This window comes from Symsagittifera roscoffensis, chromosome 5, assembly GCF_963678635.1.
Source record: "Symsagittifera roscoffensis chromosome 5, txSymRosc1.1, whole genome shotgun sequence".
Classification (NCBI taxonomy): domain Eukaryota; kingdom Metazoa; phylum Xenacoelomorpha; order Acoela; family Convolutidae; genus Symsagittifera; species Symsagittifera roscoffensis.
The window spans coordinates 3,719,502-3,742,221 of NC_087066.1; the positions used below are offsets into that span (position 1 = coordinate 3,719,502).

At 32.9% G+C, this 22,720-nt stretch overlaps 1 protein-coding gene across 1 annotated transcript in view; it reads left to right on the forward strand.

Annotated features, from left to right (window-relative positions):
- Positions 1 to 2,735: 2,735 nt before the first annotated feature.
- LOC134846050 (cAMP-dependent protein kinase type I-alpha regulatory subunit-like) overlaps positions 2,736 to 22,720 on the forward strand; it is a gene marked incomplete in the record, with an annotated part of 29,005 nt that continues 9,020 nt past the window's right edge. Inside the window, 1 exon segment of the mRNA XM_063863229.1 lies at positions 2,736 to 3,352.

Sequence of the window (22,720 nt, forward strand, 5' to 3'; positions counted from 1 at the left end):
ACGAGGCGACCAAAGCCAGCGCTTTAGAAGCACCAAAAGTGAAAATAAAACGAAAATGAAGAAGTTAGAAAATTTAGAAAAAAAATGTTTCTGTTGTTCAAGTTGATTACTTAAAAAAATTTAAGCGTCAACAGTGTCCCAGACAGAGTTTTTCCTCTCCCTGTAGCACGAAGAAAATAAAAGACAAATTGAAGAAGAAACATTATCAAAACTACAATAGCCCTTCATGCCGATTAGTTTGTTTTAGCATTTATGTGTTAATTTTTGTCGTCTCGTTATGCATGAAATTGGGCATACAGTGTAAATACCCGTACAGAAATAAAAGAAAAATACAGATATGCCCAGGGTTAATCCATTTGTTGTTGTGAGATTGCATATCTGCCCTGAACTGTATCAGACATGTTCAGACCTGGAAGATACAACAATTTTAATGTTACGGAAATAAAATAAAAATACAGATATGCCCAGGTTGAATCCATTTGTTGTGAGATTGCATGTCTGTCCTGAACTGCATCAGACATGATCAGATCTGAAATTTTTTTTTGAAATTTTCGAATGAGTTCTGAACTTTTGTCACGTGTCTTGTTTTTTTCATTAAAAATAGTTATTTTATCAAATAACACTAAAACTCGTTTAAAATCACGTCCTTATTTAGATCTAGTATTTAGTGGAAAAGAGCCCAATTATGTGGTTCATTTTCTTGTTCTTCAACATCTAGCAAGTGTTTTAGTTAAAATATTGAAAATAAAACATTTCAATAAATCTTTTAAACAGCTTGTTTTTTTGCCTTGTTTGCAAAAAAAAATTGATCAAAACTGTTTTTAGACCCTTGAATCGATCTACCCCGGAGTCTTTTTGAAGTTTTAGTGAGTGGAAATCTATCCAACAAAAACTTGGAAACCAGATCTGAGCATCGTAAAATCTTGCCTATTTCAGATCTTGTCCAGACATGGTGCATGTTTCGTTTGGACATGGACATGTCTGAATCAGGACTGAGGCAGGCATGGATTCCATCACAAAAGCAGATCTGCTCAAGGCCTGATTCAGACCTGGGGCACACATGGGTCAGACCTGCTGCAGATCTGCACCAGGTCTGACCCATGTGTGCCCAGGTCTGAATCAGGCCTTGAGCAGATCTGCTTTTGTGATGGAATCCATGCCTGCCTCAGTCCTGATTCAGACATGTCCATGTCCAAACGAAACATGCACCATGTCTGGACAAGATCTGAAATAGGCAAGATTTTACGATGCTCAGATCTGGTTTCCAAGTTTTTGTAAGGTACGGGTATATCGACTGCAGTTGGCACAATTTTTCTCCATCAATAGTTTTTTCGTTTATTAGTGCCAAACTCGAGGACTTGGAACATTATACAAAAGAAAAAGAAATGAAGCGTTTAAAGTGCGGATATAAATAGTGGAAGTTTTCCATGAAATATTCCGTGGTTCAAGTGCTCCATTATAGGTAGAATATCCACAAGTTAATGCTTTTTTTTCCGCAAGGGACCTCGCAATTATTTGTCTAATTCAGAAAGCGAGAGAGATTCGATACTATAATCCTTTCCATTGTTAGTGTATTAACTGAATTGCTATAAAAACAAAAACAGAGTCAACCTCTTGATTTGGATCGAACTTGCAGTGGAAAAATATCGGACCCTTTTTGTCCCAATCTTTTTTTCATTTCACTTTTTCATTTATCTTTGGAAACGGGCGTCAAAAGATACCCCATACCGGAATGCGATTATCGCATACAACCTGCTACAGCAAGCAGGTCGTTCGCCCATCGTATTGTCTTAATTTGCTCCCTTTTCCTCATATTGCTAGTTGAAAATGTGCCAATTTGTTCCTATATTCCCAAAATAAAAGCGTGCACGAAATATTTGATCACACAAAGACACATGCGCAGAAACACTCACGCGTTGAACAAGTGAGGATTTGTCTTTTTTTTCAGGCTGCGAAGAATTTTTTCGATATAGTATCCGTTTTTTAATATTTTCAAGTCAGTGTAACACAACGGTGAAGTACAAAAATGTGTGGTGGTGATGGCTTCAAGTTAAACTGAGCTAGTAAAGGAAAAGAGTAATTTCATCTTTTAAAAAATGAAAAATAATTCCACGCGTGGAATAAGATGCCTGCCCCTGAGCCGAAGGAAATACACATCGACAGTGTAAGAGACGACAAATTAAAAAAAAGGACAAGGGCTCAAAAAACTTGTCATGTCTGTCATGTCTAGAGTCGAAGTGAAAAATTCTTACAGACAAGAAGATCTCAAAATAAAACTGTCGTTGATTTTCGTAAAATGATTTTGACATCCATATGCAGTCTAATGTTTTATTTCTCGTTTTTGGGAAGCAAAAAGAAGTACCTTATAATTAATGTCATTCAACAACGGCTATCGACACTCGCTTGTTCCTAATAGCTTTCTCCTAACTGAATAAAAATATACCGAATAAAACCCTTTTTTTGTTTGAAAAACAAAAAACTAACTTTAAACCATTCTCTTTTTAAATTAATAGTTCAAGTATCGCTCGAGATTCGACATCGCAGTAAACACGTTTTTTTTTGTTTAGAACAATAACATATGAACCGATTCAATCAATGTTGTAAGGTATACTTTGGATTAATTGTCGTCCTAATTGTTTTTCGGCCTGACAGCCTTCGATAGAATTGGGGAGAGGGGAGGAAGATAGAGCGCATTTTTATTAGTCTTTTCTTCCTCATTTTTGTTTCCCTTCCCTTTCCTAGTCAGCAAAGTAGAAAAGTAAAAAATATCGAGCAGGGATAAAATGCTCTAAGGCACAAGGCGACAATATAATAATAGAAAACACAAGCTCAAAATCCACCAGAGATCCTACAGTCAAATCGTTGCAAAGCGCCGATCGAACTAGTAATCCAAATTGGTAAAAGGTGAAATTTTATCCCGTTTATCTGCTGGTCATACAACCCCTTACTCCTCATAACACACCATAGAGAAGCATACAAGGCATAGCCCTTATTTAGCTAAGAGAGAAACATAGAAATATCAACGCTTTTGACAGATCCCCGATCCGACTTGCACTTACGTTCCAAGGTTTTGACATACCAAATATAAGGGCTAGTTACTAACTACGCTTCACTACAAATACCATATAGCAAAAATTATAGGTACTTGGTGCTTTAGTTAAACCTACTTACAACCAACGAATCGATCGATTTTTATTTTTCTCCTTCACTTCCACATAGCTTACTTAGTAATTTTAACTGGCTCAACTCACTCTGTTTATTATTCTCCGGTGCTCCCACAATTTTACTGTTAGTTTCGCCGCTGGAGAGAAAACTGGACAACATTACAGTTATAGAATTTCCATTTAAACTGGTAAGTCAAACAACACTTACAGCATGTTTTACGATGATTTCTCAGTATAAACAAGCTTTGAAATGTCGAAAACACATTAGAACTTTAAATTTTTACAGGTTTGATTTTGTGATTTCTATTATATACTAAATTAAGAATTTATCGTATTATCTAAATTAAGCATTTAGTTTTTGAAAAATTATAGTCTTAGACAGCGACGTTTTCAACCTTTAGCTAATTTTGTTCCCCAAATCATATCGGCGGGTTTCTTAATCTTGTAAATTTTTATCATTTTCTGCAGAAAAAACTTCAGTGCCTTAACGTTGAGCTTCCAGAATTTTTTCTAAACTTTTTCTTGTTTTAGAATGACCTGCCGGGTTATAGTGATCATCAATGTTTTGCAAGAATCTAATATTTTTTGCAACAATTAACAAAAATTTTTAAAATTCACTTATATCATCTAAGCGAAAATTCGGAAACGTTGAAACATCTTGCATGAATCATGCAAGACTTTGCAATTTTCTGACCTGAAGCTCGGATTGTGAAATCTTGGAACGTTTTGAAACTGGAACGTTTTGTATGTTTTGGATCTTGGAACGTTTTGTAAAATCTTGGAACTGATGTTGTATAAAATATAGAAATGGAGCGAAGTTTGCAAAATTTAACTTTCTCCCAAGGCACAATTAAAACATTACTGCTCGTAATTGGGCGAAGCCTTGAATGTTTCGAGTGCCTCTTAAAGTCTATGGAGCAGCAAAAACAGTATAAAAAAATTAAAGGTAAAAAACAAAATGAAACAATCTTTTTTTTCTAAAATATGATTTTTTTTTTTAAATAGTCCCCCCACACACCATTTAAAAAACAAAAGGATAGGTTTCGCTCATTTTAACAAATCAATTACGAGAAATAAGTTTCTTTCATCCAACTTGTAATGATTTCTAAGATGGACTAAATCTCAGCTTACGCGTTAATACGCGAAACATATCGCGTGTTAATTGTCCCAAGTTGGCCAAAATGACAATGTTTAAACCCCTATAGTTTTATAAAAAATAACCACAAGTAAAAGATATTGTCAAAAATGGCTAATTAAAAAGTCTGTCTGAAGAAAAAAAACTCACCCCGAGCATAAATATTCCGCTACTTTCGTAACGAAAGTCTGAACAACAAGAACAATAGACATTCGAAAACTAATTTAGCTAGAGTAAGACTAAGGTTTCATGGCGTAACTTGAAATTTAAGAATTACAGTAGTATAAGTCTGCTTGTTTGCTTTATACAATTGAAATTAGAGTCAAAATCAAAAAATTCAAACCATTTTTTTTTGACATTGAGAATTTTTTTTTTGGAACTTTTAAGCGTGGTTAAAACTAATACACACTAGAAAAAGTCTACCCACGTTTTCAATTTTCAATGGTTGCAAGATTAAGTTTGATTACGGCGGAAACATCTGATTGTCGACACCAACAACTTTTTTCAGTTTTCGATTAAAATTAATCTATTTTTTTTTAAATGTGCAATACTCGCCTTAAAATAACGTAATTTTAGCAATCCTCTGTTTGAAAATTCGCTAAAAACAAGCTAGAGTTTAGCTATAAAAACTATTAAAAAAGACAAAATCTTTGAATGTCAAAAACACTTTAAAAAAAATCCGTCAAATTTAGTTTTTTTTAATATGAATTTTACCACGAAAAAAGTATTATGTTAAGTACTGATCAGAATATCTACGTAATGCCCCTAAAAGGATTGGAAAATTTAATTGGCCATTGTCCGACAAAAAACAAAAAAAACAGTAACGGAATCGGACTTAATTAGCCGCTTACGCTTTAAAATGACGAAGTGTATCATCCTTTATTTATTACAAGTTGGCCGGGTAATCATTTTTTGAACCCCCAAATTTTTGCAAAATAATAGCATGCATAATGAGTTTTTCTAAAAAAAAATTCGAGCTCAAGATGTCATTAGCTTAAAGATAATACTTGAAATATTGTCAAAGTGGGCTTGTTTGAAAGTCGAAGTTGTGTGGATAAAATTACCTCGAGCACGAATTTTCCGTAATTTCCTTTGACGGTCAAAAAAATGCTCGGACTTTTTCTGATAAAGAAAGTTGAATTTTATTTTTGAAAAAAAAAATTCCGTAAATTTTTTTTTGACAATTTTTGCGTAGAAGATCACTTAGACGGCACACTTACCAATGAAAACCATTAAGAACAAATATGTTTAAGAACAGGGCGGATTTAGGAGGGACGCCCCCTCCCCTTAGAGATTCGACCCCCTGCCGACCTAAAGGGTCCTCTTTTGTACTATTTTGAGATATCCATATATGGTGACGGATGCAAAAAACTTTCTAAAAAGCGCCTTTGGCGCCAATATATACCAATTTTGAGGGCAGAGCGCGCGCCAAAAAAACGCAATATTTTGCTCAAAACTTTTTTAAAAAAATGGCTGAAAACACTTTTATTGGCCTATTTTTTCAAATTTTTGGCAATGGCGCAAAAAATTTAGCCAAAACAGAGTCTTTTTACATGTTTGGAAGAGCTTGGAAAATCAATTTTTTCGACCTAAAAAACCTAAAATTAAGGTCGACAAAGTTTTTTGTCGACCTTTTTCGACAAAATTGCAAGTTTTGTGAAAAACCTCCCCTTCCTCGAGAAAATTATAGATCCGCGCATGTTTAAGAACGATCTGAGGAATTGTTTATGAGATGCGCAAGAATATCTAAGTGAAATATAAGACTCAAAATGGTTAATTTTTAGAGGTTGTGAAAAATATGTTTTCTAATGGCAGCTTTTTATAACTTTTTACCTATTGCTAATATTTTTAGTCGCGCTCTATTACTTGCACAGAAAGTCTGGAAGAGTGCTGGACCCCGCATGGGTCCAATTGATATCAAGTATCATAGACTGATTCCAACTCTGATTGTTGACACTTAAATTATAATCACAACCGAAAAGATTTACAAAAGCAATTTTGTCTTGAACAGGGCAACTTTGAAGTAAATAAAGATATTCGTCGAAGAGAGTTGTAGGCTACACTGTTTATCCGTATAATTTTCTTTCTTAGAAATTCATAAATTTCCACTTGAAAAAGAGTGAAACATTTACAATACGAAACTTGATATAGAATACAATAGAGGAATGAATTTTTTGCTGCATTCTGTGCTTGAAATTTTACTCATAATTTTTCCATCCTAAGTTTTAACCAATCAAAATTGACAGGAACAGGAAATACTAAGATTCGGAAGTTTTCCTAAGCTGTAATAAATCAAAACAAACAATTTTGTGATAACTTGAAATGCCTTTCAGTAGAGGCCTTAAATTGACTTTTAAATCGCAGATGAATTTTACAAGTCAGAGCTTGGAGATCTCAAAAACCCATCAATGAAAATTTTGTTATAAAAATTTTAGTCAAGCCAAGTTGTTCTATGCTTCAACGCGAAAATGTTGATTGACAGACGCTGGAAAACAATCGATTGAATTCTGTGGCTTTTTTCCTGATAGGTCTTTAAAATAGCTCTGAGTAAAAACATTGACTTAGAAATCGATTTCGGATATATATATTTTTTTAGCAAAATGAAGAAAAAATGAAAAAAAAATCCAAAAGTATACAATCTATGACACGTTTTGGAATGCACTCATTTTTATGTCCAGATTTTCTTGTCATAGCAGCAAGCTAGAGGCCTAAGTTTAAAAAATTAAAGTTTCAGATGGATAGTTTTTTTCTTGTAACCACTTTCCACGGCATGCAAAGCCAAAAATTAAGGCTTTTCTTTCCAATATTTCAAAAAGTATGTTAAAAACGTTTTTTTTTGCTACTATCGCTTAGTTAGATCAGTCAGGATGCAGATTTCTATATTGATGAACTCATGAACTGCTTAAGACTATAGGTATGGGAGGTGATCAAAATGCGGTGGACCATTAGTGCGATTAGTGCGTAGCATTCTAAGTAAGGAAAGCATTAGTGCATACCTGGTCGAGAATCATAAGTTATGCTTTTTCTGAAACTTTCCAATTGAAACCCCAAAAAAACGATTTCACAGTATTGATTTTGAACAGCCTTGACTCGGGAAAGGGGGTTAAATAAATTGATAGAAATTGTACGAAAATGTTTTACCAGCTACAAACTATGCAGAGTTACTAATTCAGAGATTTTTTTTGCTGTTGTTTGACATTTGAAGCAGTGACAGATCAAAATCGACAAAAACATTTTTTTGAAAAAATGAAAAATTATCTTGAAAATTATCTGTCTTGCGCTCAAAATTAAATAGTTTTTTTTTCACCTTCAATTTTTAGCTCTTTTATAATTTCTACATAAGCAAAAAATTCATTAATTTTATTTTCTAATCTTTGTTTTTGAAAACTTATCGATATGTTTAACAAAACTATAGGTCTTCTCAAAAGCAGTGACAATGTTCGTGGTTTTTTATGCAATTTAGAAAATAAAAATTAAATTGATATGATCAATTTCGACTGTGGAAATTCTGAATTAGTTTGAAAAAACCACAGAGGTCGTCCTAATTTTTGGGGGAGTAGCATTGAGCTAACATAAGTGCTTATCATCATGTAACATTTAAGCTCGATGTTTTTTGTTCCGACTTTCGACCAAAAAGTAAATGATTGCGTTCCGTGTTTCTTTCCTCACAGTAACATTGAAGTTTTATCTTGCCACTTTCGAGCAGAGTTTGTTATGAAAACTGTTGAGGTTTTGAGCTACAAAAAAAATTTTCGACTGTGAATAGATTGGTAAACAACTTTTGGCAAATACTTATATATTTCGTGCTATTTTTAATTAGACGCTTTGTTTTTTTTTCATAGCTTCAAATGAATGAAATTTTAATTTAGAAAAATTAGCATTTTTTAAAATTTACAATGAAAAATTCTCATAGACTTTAGAAGGCAGACAGAATTTTTGGAGACAAAAACTTTCATGCAAGCAGTCTTAATTATTTTTCATTTCTCATGTTTTGCAACCAGCTTTGACAAACTTGAGATTGAAATTGTGTAAAGTGATTTTGTAACAATAAAATGCTTATTTGAAAATCGGTAAAATTTCAACAAAATTGATTTTTTGTAACTAATCTTTTTGTTTCGAAATTTGAGCAAAATTTTGCACTCGAAAAAGACTCCATCGAGCAACATATAGCAAAAGGCAATGGAGAAGTTTTTTTACCGCGACTTTTTAGTGATGAAGGAAATCCCCTTTCAGTTTTGCAAATCTGAGGGCTCCCACGGTATGCAGATTAAAATTTTTCAAAATTACTTCAAATGTCATTTTCTTTATCAACGTTCTAGGAGCAATTATATAAGGCAAATGACATGTAATTGAACAACCCATTCAAATTAGTTGATTTTTGTGACAGAAAATTACAGGTTTGTTATATACAGATTTATTTTTTCAGGCCACGAAAGTCAAATGAAAAGCATACCGCCGAAAAATTTTACTTCCAATTTTCTCTATTCTTTAATAACCGAGAAAGTCTGATTATAATCTGTGTAGAGTCTGCATGAAATAGGCCTACAAAAAAGGGACAAATTTGATTTACATCTTTGATAATGTTACTTGAATTCCACATGAAAATGAAACCACAAAAAGTTGTATGTCCAGTTGTACAAATGGATTTGATTCGATATCGAATTGATTGATATTGTTCTTTAAGCTACATATTTGTACAAAAATAACTCGATTTTAAATCGTAGCAAATCAAATTTTATAAAGTCTTTGCTACTTTATCTGTATCAAATTGATTGCAATTCATTTCTTGTCAGTACGGGTAAGGATTCGAAAGGTTGATATTCCAACACTTAATTAATTATTGCTAGTTTGAGAAAGGAAGGCACACCTTGAAAAAGTGAGCGAGTTAACCGCATTCTTGTACATGGACAAGCTAACCGACACAAATGCCAATAATCCGGACCTCTTATTAACTCATCACTGTCAATTTTCTCAATTTTTTGTTGGACTTATCTTGAAAACTACAATTTAACAGGAAAAGCTTTTTAGGTCCGTATTTGCTCAGTTTTCTTTCCAATTTTTCCTCTTCGCTTTACTTACTCCAACTTTTTGGCTTCATTGCATGGCGCATTTGTTTCCTTTTTCCGCTAGATGGCATTTTAATTTCAACCCCCTTCGGTCTTCTTCTGAACTAAAGTTACCCCTTCGCAAAACTGAAAGAGGCTGTAAATGTCATTATAACTGATTACTGAGGAAGTAAAACGTCCGCTCTTCCTAATAAAATATGATTTGCAAGTTAATTTAAATATTCAAATATCAGCCTACTTCTGCAAACTCAGTAGTTCAAGCTCCAAAAGGTAAAAAGTGAGTTAAAACACAGGCATCTGATCGAATATTCCCTGTTTAAAAAATGGAATGCTCGCATTCGTTTCAAGGTACAAAAGTTCACATTAGTATAACAACTGAGTTAGCTCTTTCAGGTTCCCGTACTGACAATAAATAGATTGCAATTACTTTTATACAGATAGTGTAGCAAAAACCTAAATAACTTGATAATTTATTGTTCCGACTTTCGTAACGAAAGTAACGGAATATTTGTGCTCGGGGTGGTTTTTTTTCAGACAAATTTCCACTTTTACACTAGCCATTTTTGTCGGGACTTTTTTATATCAATCAAAAAGTATTGTTGCCTCGAGCTTACAAACGAAAAGATATCTCATCTGTGATTTTAAAAAGTTTTTCGTCAAGCTATGAGGGTTTGAAGATTGCCATTTTGGCAAATTTGGGATTATAAAGGCGCGATATATTTCGCGCTATTGACGCGTAAGTGGAGATTTAATCCGTCATAGAAATCGTTCCAAAATGGTTGAAATAAGCTGCTTATGTGCCATAATTGATATGTTGCAAGGATCGAAATCTATCTTTTTGTTCTTTATATGTCATGTGGGGGGATGATTTTCATAAAAAATTTCAAATTAAAAAAAAATCATTTTATTTTATTTCATTTAATTTTTTACGTTAATACTGCGAATTATTTATTTGTTACTAGGAGTGGAATTTATCACTATGTATTTTATATGGCAAGTGGGGGGATGATTTTCACAAAAAACTCAAATTAAAAAAAATTTCTTCTTATTTAATTTTGCATGTTATTACTGCTCCATAGATCTTAAAAAGCAGTCAGAACACTTAAGGCCTCGCCCTGATACGAGCAGTCTTGTTTAGTTTAATACAAGAATGTAGCCTGAGAAATTCATTTGATTCATTTGTAAATCGATTTAAATCCTTTTTGTCAATTTTTTTTTTGGTTTCATTTTCATTATTTTTGAGTAACATTACAATCGATAAAAATCGAAAATAACTAATATGTAGAGTTTTTGAATCCAAAAATGTTCTAAGCTGAGTTTTTCGTTTATATGTCATTTGCTTAACTTAATTGGGCCTAGAACGTGGATAAAGAAAATGACATTTGGAAAAATTGTGCAGATTTAACTTTTCATACCGCTGGAGCCCTTAGATTTGCAGAACTCGAAAAGGATTTCCTTTTACAATAAATTGCGGTAAAAACTCTTCTCGAGCGAACCTTGCTCTCTGTTGCTCCGATAGAGATTTCTCTAGAGCACAAAATATTGCTCAAGTTACATTAAACCAAGCTCGTTGAAATTTTGATGGCTTTCACTGCCTTGCTAGAATCCATGTAAGTCAATTTAGATTGATTTTCTACCGTAAAAATCCATTTGTTGTTCCGACTTTCGTAACGAAATGACAGAACATTTGTGCTCGCGGTGGTTTTTTTTCAGTCAAATTTCAACTTTTTAACTAGCCATTTTTGTCGGGATTGCTTTATATCATTCAAAAGTTGTTGTTTTCTTGAGTTTAAATTCGAAAAGATATTTCTTCTGTGATTATTTTTCGTGAAGTTATGGGGTTTAAGGATTGCCATTTTGGTCAATGTGGGACAATTAACGCGCGATTATTTCGCGCTATTAACGCGTAAGCGGAGAATTGATCCATCTCAGAAGTCGTTCCAAATTGGTCTAAGGACTCTTATTTGCCATTATTGGTTTGTTTCTAGGAGCAAAATTTATCTTTTTGTACTTTAAATGGCGTGTGGTGGATGAATTTCACAAAAAATGTCTAATTTGAAAAAATTATAAATATTTTTTAATACATTTAATTTTTTTCATGCTATTACTGCGCCATAAACCTTAAGAGACATTCAGAACATTCAGAGCCCCGCCTCCGTGATACGAGCAGTCTTGTTCCATTCTAGTTTTTATTACGTATCTAAATGGGCTAGATTAAATCGATTTTCGCGCAATTTAATATCTGTAAAAACATCGATTTAAATCGATTTCAATCTCAAGATTATTTGTATGGGTAGCTTACTTTTTACAAATGAATACCTTTTTACTAAGTGGTAGTATTGTTCGTAATATCACAAGAGAAATTAGTTGCGGCCAAAAATTGATGATTGTTATAAAAGAGAAATCCTGAGTTGACGAAAGGTCTTTTGGATTATTTTTTTGGTTTCTTGCTGAGAAGGCTGAACAAATTAAATATCGGATTGCATTCAATAGTAGCAATAACTTAAACGGTTAGAATGTGATTTCTTACGTTTTCCCTTAACATTTAAATGACTATCATTAGAATTTTTTTAACGAAAAAACCAAAAAAAATGTAACACATAAGCATATCTATAAAATAATCGAAGCGCACCTGTTTCTAAAAACAAACAAAAAATCAATCTTGTAAAATAGTCAAATACATCTACACGGATATGGATGAACAATTTAATAGATCAATAGAAACCTTATAAAAAATTTTTAAATAAAACGTTTGTGTTTCAGCATCAATTCAGAAATGAATTAAAAAACAATATTACAAAAACATTGTGTCAGTTACCCAGTAACATATATGCCACAAAATCTCAAAATTACGAGCGAGCTTTTTCAGTTTTGCCTCGAAAGGCGAAAAATCAAAATGAAAATTGTATTAAATTATATTGCCTAGAAAAACAGAAAATTATCGAGACAAGCAAAAACGAAACAATGTTATCTAACAACGAGGCTAAAACGGGTTGTGTTCTTTATTTCATTGTATCGGTTTCTCAAACATAAGCCTCTTGAACTGAGGTCAAATGCGGCTATAGATCTTGCTTTGTTCGCATTTTGCATCGTTCCAAGTTGATGACTTACCACTCCGGATTTTATCGCTCCATTTCCTAGAAAAATCTATCCAATTTTGTTCGAAAGGATTTGAACTTTTTTTTTCATATAGAGTGAGGGGTATGACTGAAAAAACTTTTTCACGGAAAAGCGTTCGACCTAGTATTTTTTCCTGAACTGATCAATCATCAATCGTGCATGAGTGTGTCAAAACATAGCTATGACATGTCAAAACTTACGCAACGACCGTCGAAAATTTGTTTCTTTGGTCGAATCGCTCATAATATAGCATTTTTGTAACGGTGCTCTAATAGTCAGTTGAAACAAAGTTTTGGTCAATTTGGTGAAGATATACCAATTTCGGACATAAGCATCATGCTAAGAAATATTCTAACATATTATTTGGACCTAGTAATGAACATCCTGCTGAACCGTTTTTTTGGCCAAAAATTTCTGAAAAACTTTATCAATAATACCGTAAAAATACTAAAGGTGCAAAAATTCCTTTGGGTCGGCAGAGGGTCCCCTGTGGTACTAGTTTAAGACTCCTTGTGTGGGGAGGGAACATCTGCTAACTCATGCCCTCCCTCCGCCAAATTCGCTACTGCGCTAAATAAAATTAATATCATCAAAAAAAATTCATTTTTGCTAAATAATTGGTTTATAAACTCCTGGTGGTTTTAAGTATGGTAATGTATTGAGTAATTAAGTATTATCAGTAATGTAATAAATTGAGGTATTAAAAAGCAATAAAATCTAAAAACACGAACACAAAAACTGGAGCATTGCGACCATGAATTAATCAAACATGGTCAGTAAAATAGATTATACAATAGATTATATTGCGATTATATAGAGAAAAAATACATTTTCTTGGTACTACCCTTAGAAAAAACAGATTGTAAATCAAGTATAATGGACGCAAATCAAGGGCTTTTTAATCAATTATTCAGAGCACATAACCTATTTTTTTTGTCTTCAAACATAAAATTATAATACAAAACATAAAATTATAATATGTTCATAAAATTATAATAATTGTTTATTCACGGAGAAACTTCGTTGCAGGCATTCAGTTGTCATATTCAGGGCTCTTTTCGATTCACTAGGACTCTCTTAAATGTGTGGTACAAGATAGTCATTCCAAACAAACTTGTTCATCCTGCTTTAAAGCCACAATAGCATGAAAAAATATCATGAAAATGAGAAATTTTTAATGTGCGAGACGGGAAAGTGTAGTAAATCCAGGCGCGGATCTAGAAATTTCTCAAGAGAGCGGGGCGGATTTCCAAAAAAAACTGAAAGTTTAGTCGATCTTTTTTTGCAAAAAGTTTTTTCAAAAAAGGCGTTTTGAAAAAGAAGTTCTCCAAAACACAGGCCAAAAAAGGCGTTTTTTGGCACTTTTTGGAACATTTCAACCAAAAATGCGTTTTTTTTTGGTGCGCGCTTACCCTTGAAATTGGTATGGATTGGCGTCAAAGGCGCCTTTAGAAAAATTTTAAGGTCAGTCAGCCACAAATTGATATCTCAAAATAGCACAAAGGGGGACCCTTTGGCTCGGCAGGGGGTCAAATTCCCAAGAGGGGCGGCCTTGAAACGCACATATATGCCCTGAAACGGCGGGTATGGGCGTGGTGATAGTTAGGGCGGTGGGGGGGGGGGATAATTTTTGATGGGATATTATCTCGGGTAGTCAGTAAATTTCGTTGATATCTTCGAACAATGTGCAGGGCTAAAGAAATAGGGGATCATACATGGCAGTTAGCCAAAGTTATCTTTGTTTTTTATTTCTTCTTTCTTTCTACCTTGTTTCAAAACGATATTCTTAGTCTAGCTTATCTTGATATTCTCTTGAATGCTTAAAATGACAGTGGAGTCTGTTGGCCACTATCAGGGCTCTGTCAAATCATCAAACAATCTGCACTCTAAATTTGTTGACTTTTGCCTCAACGTACATTCAACCAACTTTCTACTCAGCGTCTCTTCTGTAGTTACGAAATTCATATCTTCAATCATGTTTTATATTTAAATACGTTCTCATATTCAATAAAATTTTGACGTGAATGCTTGCCTTTAATGAAAAACGCCTTCTAAGCTGTATACGTTTTACTTAAAACCGGAAATACAAAGTTTGAGGTAATTTTTTTTCTCTGTTGTTTCGTACGTTCTTTGTGCTTATCCTCATATTGAATATGATTAAATGCAAGGAAAACAGCACCACATAGTTTAGGTATTAGCGGTTTGAAACTTCTTTTGATCAATTTCAAAAATAATAAATCATTTGACAAATCATTGACATTTTTAACGCAACCAGAAAAACAATAAAATTTCAGCAATACAAAGATCTTTCGGAACATTAACAAGACTTTAATTTTGCGACATGTTTTCAATTGATTGTATATGTTTCCATTTTAAGTTTCAATGAAGCTAATAGAAGAGCTTAACTATGGTTTAAACAACAACAAAAAAAAACATTTCTCGAAAGCTTGAAGCTTGTATTGAACCTTAAATACTATGTAGTCTGGATAATTTAGATACATTTTTAAGACAAATTTATTCGAATTTCATTATTTTTATATGCAATACTACAAAATTATATGAATTATTTATATGATCAGGCGCAGATATAGGGATTTCTCGGAAAGCGGATTTTCAAAAAAAAAATTGAAATTTTTTATTGACCTTTAGTTTTTTTCCGGTCGATCAAATGGATTTTCTGAGCTTCTCTTCAAACCACTATAAAGACCTTAATTTGACCAAATTTTCTGCGCTGCAGCCAAATTTTTGGAAAAAAGACCCAAAAAGTTGAAGTTTAATTTTTATTTGAAGCTTGCTGTTTTCTGTGTGGGAAAAGTTTAGCTGAGACTATTCAACTAATTTTTTTTGAAATTTTTTGTGCAAGGGAACCGAACAAAAAAACTGGAGAAAAAAAGAATTGCATGAAAAAATTGGAAAGTTTCAATTTTTTTTTCAATTTTTTTATTGCTTCAATCTTTTTATTGCTTAATTTATGTTTAAATTCTGAGTTAAAAATTTAAACATCCATATTACTGATAGGGAAATTGTTTCCACTTCCACAATTTGCGAACAGCAGCATTCATGAAATACGCTCTTTTTCCAATCATTCTGATTGTAAGCAATTGATTTATTGGGCTCAAACACAACCGTAAAAGCAGCATAAAGTTCCATGCAGTCCGTTTTATGCGCAGTAATTTCGTAAATTGTAACGACTTGCGAAGAAAGTGGCAGAAAATTTGTGCTCAGGGTGTTTTAGGCAAAAATTTTGAGTTATCCAAGCTGCCTTTTTCGACAGAATTTTTGAAATCACCGCTAACAATAAAAGTCTTGAATCAAAATGTAACGCGTTAACTTACCTGCCACAATTTCTTACAGTTATGGTAAGATTGAAGATTTTCAATATGGGAAACTGTTACGGTAAATCTTGTTTACTCGCCTGAAAAAGTCTTGCTTGCTGTCTTGAAAAAACAATTTACCGGAATCAAGCTTTGTCTTTTAGTTTTTTACGTAGCGTTTTAAAAGATGTAATCAGAGGAGAAAAATCATTTTTTTTTTCAAAACTAACAAAAAACTTTATCGATTTTAAAGCCTTTGTAGCCTTCGAGCCTTTGTTGCCCTGATACGACAAGTGTTGTTTCCTTACTTCCTCTCTACAAGTGTGAGAGGAAATAACAAAATCACAGACAGAGTGGGCACTCAGAGAATCTTCTAATTATTCGGTTTGCTTTACATTCATCTCATTATTCTTTTTTGACAATATTTACAAGTTGCCATTGCTAATCAGCGGAATCTTTTCTAAAAACATTGTTTGTTTGCACATTTCATAGAAAAAAAATTTGAACTACTGCTCAAAGTTTGAATAAGCAGATATTTAAAATTGATTTATAGATAAAGAAGCGTTTTTGGAAGGCGGCGTACTTGAGAAGCAATCCCAAAATATATTTAGATTAAAATTTATATGAAAAACATTGGATATTTTTCACTCAAAATACTTTCGAAATCACACAATTTAGTTAGCCGTTTCTGAAAAAAGCTCGACAAAATTCCTGTAGTTTAGAGTTTTTGCATTAAGTTTTTAGAAATGAATGCAGTATACTAAAATTTCTATTGTCTAATACTTATGGTAAAACTTATTTTCGATCACAATTACAGGGACAACTTTATTTCCTATGAACCTAAATAGGAAACCAGACTGCTCGTATCAAAGCGAAGCCTCGAATTTTCCGACTGCCTTTTATGGTCTATGGAGCAGTAATAACAAGAAAAAATTGGATGTAAGAAAGTAAAAACTATTTTTTTTGTAATTTGAGATTTTTTGTGAAAATCATCCTTCTACACGCCATATAAAGTATACAGTACAATTCTTCCAACTGCTTTCGACCAATTTGTAACGAGTTCTGAACGGATTAATTCTCCGCTTTCGCGATAATAGCGCGAAATATATCGCGCGTCATTTGGTCCCAAATTGGCCAAAATTACCTTGAAACCGCCATAACTTTACGAAAAATGATCACAGGTGAAGTATATTTTTTTAAACTTACCCCCATAACTTTACAAAAAGTTATCACAGGTAAAATATATTTTTTAAAACTTACGCTCAAGACAACTATACCTTTTGAATGATATTAAAACAGTCCGTCCAAAATGGTCGAAATTTGTCAGAAGACAAAAAAAACCAACCCGAGCAAAAATGTTACGTTACTTTCGGTACAAAAGTCGGAACAAAAAAGAACCTTCACCTTCAAAAGAAAATTTCCAGAAAAATTGAAATTGAAAATGTGCAAGGTAATCAAAGTAGAAATCGACGGCAGACCAGAAACCGTCTTACCAATTCGTAAAAAACGGAGGAGGTCTTGAAACTTATCGTCACAGATACAATTTTTAAATTCTCTACAGGCATTTTTTGAAGCCGGAGAAAGATCTGTCATTTAGTTTCCGGAAAAACTTGGTTCTTCAATCTTGTTGGTGTTGTGGAATTTGGAGGCAATTGGCTAAAACTTAGCGCAATTTCATAGCTGATATCTTTTGACACCGTCGATGAAATTTTTGATGTGGATTTTGCCATCAAAATTTATGTTCCGAGATATTCAAATGAAATTCGATTTGGTAAGCGGATTACACTTGCAATTTTTATGTTCTTAAACGTTTGTGTTTGGATTCCACAGATGCATATACGCACACACATATATGGACACACACGTCTTTGCACCCTAAAATAGTTTATTAAGAAAGCGGCAGTTAATTAACTATGTGTAATAAGTTAGCGGCGAAATGTGTGAGGACGAAAAGTGTGAAGTTATAAGGGGCAAAATGTGTGAGCAAAATCTTCATTCTACATAACCAAAATGAGCTAGGAAAAACCAATACTAATGATATAAGATATAATCTAAAACATACAAATTTCGTACATTAAAAAAAATTCAATTATGGTGTAATCTAATTTTTGTCATTTTGGCATAAATTTTGGTGTATTGTCATAAACAAGAATTTTTTGTGTTTATAACTGCCAATTATATATGAAAATTTTTTAGCCGACCTTTTTCATAATTCTAATAACTTTGAACTTGCTCCAAAATTTTTTTTTGTTTTTTCTGTAGCCCAAAAGATTTTTTAATTTCAACTAAAAACCCTTGCATGCAACATTCATTTAAAATGTGCATAACCTACTCCTGAGTACACGGAAGATGCACTGTGTTTTCTATTGTTTTAATACTTTATCAAAATTTTCAAATAACTTTTTATTGAAAAGTTTTATTATGCACCGTTTTTTGAAGGAGTAAAGCAAGTTTTCAATTTCAAAAAACCAGCATCATTGATTCTTTTTGCCACAATTAAGAAGCTTCATGTTAAAAAGATTTTGTATGAATAATATATCTAAGCTCATTTCACCACACTGCATACTACACACAATATGCAACTTACACACCTCATTGATTCTACGATCTGAGAAACTAAGGTCTTTGCCACTCGTTCTCGTTTACACGCACAAATAAGACTGCTCGTATCAAGGCAAAGCTTTGAATTTTTGGACTGCTTTTGAGGTCTATCGAGCAATAATAACATGAAAAATTAAAGGATTTTTTTTAGTTTGAGTTTTTTGTGAAAATTATCCCCTCACACGCCATATTCTAAAGCAACAACACAATTAGGGCAGATAAGCTTCCTTTAACCAATTTGGAACAATTTCTACGACGGATTAAATCTCCACTTACGCGTCAATAGCGCGAAATATATCGCGCCTTTATAATCCCAAATTTGCCAAAATGGCAATCTTCAAACCCTCATAGCTTGACGAAAAACTTTTTAAAATCACAGATGAGATATCTTTTCGTTTGTAAGCTCGAGGCAACAATACTTTTTGATTGATATAAAAAAGTTCCGTCAAAAATAGCTAGTTAAAAAGTGCAATTTTGTCTGAAGAAAAAACCCACCCCGAGCACAAATATTCCGTTACTTTCGTATCGAAAGTCGGAACAAAAACAACAAATATCACAAAAAAGGGAACATAAATCTTTGGTTCATTCTTTTCATATGTTGAAAGTAATCATAGGCCTTTCATTGAATTTTCTTGTTTAGCTTTTTCCTATTTATGGAAATTGTACATTAGAATTTTTTTGTCAAACCGAGAAAGAAATCACCCACATACATCAAAACTTTTCCAGTGTCAATGTAACTTCCTCATATCAGCAAAGGGATATAAAAATCTACTGTTTTTATGAACTTTTCTTTCGATGACGTAATCATTTCTCCTTATTTGGCTTTAATCTCTTTCTAAAAATGTCCAATTGCCTGATACAACTTTTTGAATGTTTGATATTTAGTAGTATTCAGATTTTTGCCATTTCCAGTGGTCAATTGAAGCTAATGTAGATCTAGATTAAATTCATCTAGGTTCAATTCGGGTTTCTTATTTGACATGAAATGACACGTGGGTTCCTTATAGTCATTGACTTTGAATCGCTATTTAAGGTTGGATCTATAAATAGAGTTTTTAAAATTTCTTGGCAGAAAATTTTGTGGATCTACTTAACAATCTCCTCCCCTTTCATGAAAAGGGGGATTGTTAAGCAGATCCAATATTGTTTCAAACAAACGCATTAGAGCGTATGACAGCAGATCCCAAAGTATCTTAAAAAACGATCACTTATCTCTACTTATTTTCTGACGTTACTGCCGCCTCTTTTTGTTCCGACTTTCTATACGAAAGTAACGGAATATTTGTGCTCGTGGTGGGTTTTTTTTTCTTCAGACGAGTTTCGACTTTTTAACTAGCCATTTTTGAAGGAAATTTTTTATATCATTCAAAAAGTATTGTTGTCCTGAGCTTAAATTTGAAAAGATATTTCACCTGTGATCGTTTTTCGTAAAGTTATGAGGGTTTAAAGGTTGCCATTTTGGCCAATTTGGGACAATTAACGCGCGATATATTTCGCGCTATTAACGCGTAAGCGGAGAGTTAATCCGTCATAGAAATCGTTCCAAATTGGTTATTAGGAGCTTATTTGCCATAATTGGTTTCTTACAAGGAGCGAAATATATCCTTTTGTACTTTGTATGGCGTGTGGGGGAATGATTTTCATTAAAAAAATTCAAGTTTCAGTTTTTTTTTTCGATTTTGTTTAATTTCATTGAATTTTTTAATGTTATTACTGCTCCATAAACCTTAAAAGGCAGTCGAAACATTCAGGGCTTCGCCCTGATACGAGTAGTCTTGTTCTTTTTTAGTTTTTGTTCATGACAAAGTTTAGTTTTTGAACTCTTTCAGATATTCTCGGCTAAAAATTGGCATAGTTTTGTGACTATATTTAAACAGCTTTTCGTTTGATGTAATTTTTAAATCAGAGAGTGGTGTTTGTCGGAAAGAAGAAACTGATTTTTTAACTTAATTTGAGCTCCTTTAGAGCCAGATTGAGCAAAAAATGTTTTTTTTTTCAAATGTTTTTACCAAAACAATTTTGTCAAAAAATTGTCAGCTAAATTGGACGGGAAAGTTTTTGCTCAAGAGCTCTTCGTCAAAAATGGGGGGATTAGTTACTCGAAAAATACACGTTTTCGCCAGAAAGAAAGCAAGAACTCTGAAAACCCTCAAATTTAAATGTTTACAATTTCAATTGATAATGTCGCTCATAGACAATTGAAAATCCGCCATTGTTTGATGTATGGCATAATAAAAACGTGAAATATGGTAATTGATGGATTTTAATTAGGAAATGCTTTTCATTAAATTCACTTACATAATAGTTTTTGCTTTTTTCTTAACAAACTGGGCAAAAAGATTGCAAAACCAAACGTATTTAAACTTAAATCAAGCAACCCCCTTTTTCATACAAATTGTAAGTCATTTGTAGGTATCAATGAGCGTATGTTTCTTCAACTAATTTAATAACTTTAAAAATAAAGTTCATTTGCAGATGAGTTTCAATCAAAAGTACTTTATAGAAGTGGATTGATTGTTTAAGAGAGGTTTTTACAACTTGATTATGCATTAGCGTGATTATTAAGATTGAAAAACGACGTGCTGAGAGTTTCTCATTTATTTACTTGGTAAAATTGTTTTTACGCGCCGTTACCAAATATCATATTGTTTTTCGCAAAAAACCTTTCAATATTTGGACCTGTTATTTAACAAACCATTCGAGTGAGCAAAATATGATTTTCGCTCTGGAAAAATAAACGGTAAGTGTACCTTTGTGTGGAAGCGTAACAATTATTTATCCGGATATAAGGCCGGCGAGCTTCAGACCGAAGTACAAAATTAAGGATAAATAAAGTATAAATTGATGAAAGGTCAAAAAATGTGGGCTCAAAACACTTAAATTGGTAGTTCTTAAGCACTCATTAATGCTATCGGTCTCTTATTCATTGTTTTAAGCAAAAAAATTTATTTTTCACTTTAATCCAAAATGATAAATTATACATGAAATTGTTGATTTTCTGATTGGTAATTCGAAAACAGTTGTCTTGCGACCTCAAACCATTTTGATTAATTTGCGCGAAAAACAGTTATTATAATTGACTAGTTTTTTGAAGCAGTCTCAAAAAACTAAACTAAACTCAATTTCAGAAACACTTTCATGCAATTGGAAAAATTCTATTTTGACCTAAAACCCCTTAACTTCCGTCGGGTCGTTAATCTATACCCGGGTTATTCCGCAGCGAAGTACCATCGATGATAACGTTTAAGGTTTCAGTTTTAATTTTAGAGTCTATAATGTCGGTATTAACAAGTACCAAAAAGAAAAATCATTCTCGTTTCTACCAAAATAAAATGTCCGTCATTTTTTAGAAAAACTTTTCGATTGATCTATGCCTAGACAGCCGTCTATCTCGATAGCAGGTCGCCGGTTGAGTTTTGCATCTGTTCGCCGGTTGAGTTTTGCATCTGTTCGCCGGTTGAGTTTTGTTCCATTTTAACATTTAAGGTTTCAGTTTTAATTTTAGAGTCTATAATGTCGGTATTTACAAGTACCAAAAAGAAAAATCATTCTCGTTTCTACCAAAATAAAATGTCCGTCATTTTTTAGAAAAACTTTTCGATTGATCTATGCCTAGACAGCCGTCTATCTCGATAGCAGGTCGCCGGTTGAGTTTTGCATCTGTTTGTCAGCTCGCAGCACGTTAATTCGACTGTCGTGATCACTATTTTGATGCTCAAGGCTGTTTGGTTTTTTACACAATTTGAAGTATAGGCAATTGGTTCATAAATTTATTGGCTCCAAAAATTAATCAATTAGAGTTCGAGTTGAAAAGTTTGGTAGAAAATCGACCGATTTTTAATTTTGTTATGATTGAACTTTGACAAACTTCACTGTCTATGAGAGTCAAAAATAATTGCTTACATACAGTTATTTTGAATTGAATTCTTTTGCGATTATTATATATATAAAAAACATTTTTAAAAAATTGTCATTTTTTTAATTGAATTTTTAGCTTTTGTTGAGAATGGCAATGAAATTCAGTTTAAATCCATTATTTTTGTTCATTTTTGAGATGCGTGTTACTAAACAACATTCTAAGCACACAAACGCTTTTTTTTTAAATTGGTTACGCGCTGTTCAATTTCATAATGCGCGTCTACATTTTTTTTCCCATTTCTTGTTACTCTGTTTTTCCCTTTCAACTAATTTAATAGTGATTTGAAAAACTTTGGGGTGGGGATGGGGGGGTTGGTTGTTTAAAAATATTCATGAGATAAATGCAGAAATTATAGCGAAACGTTGCGCAGTGCTACACGAAACAAAGTGAAAAAAATCCTT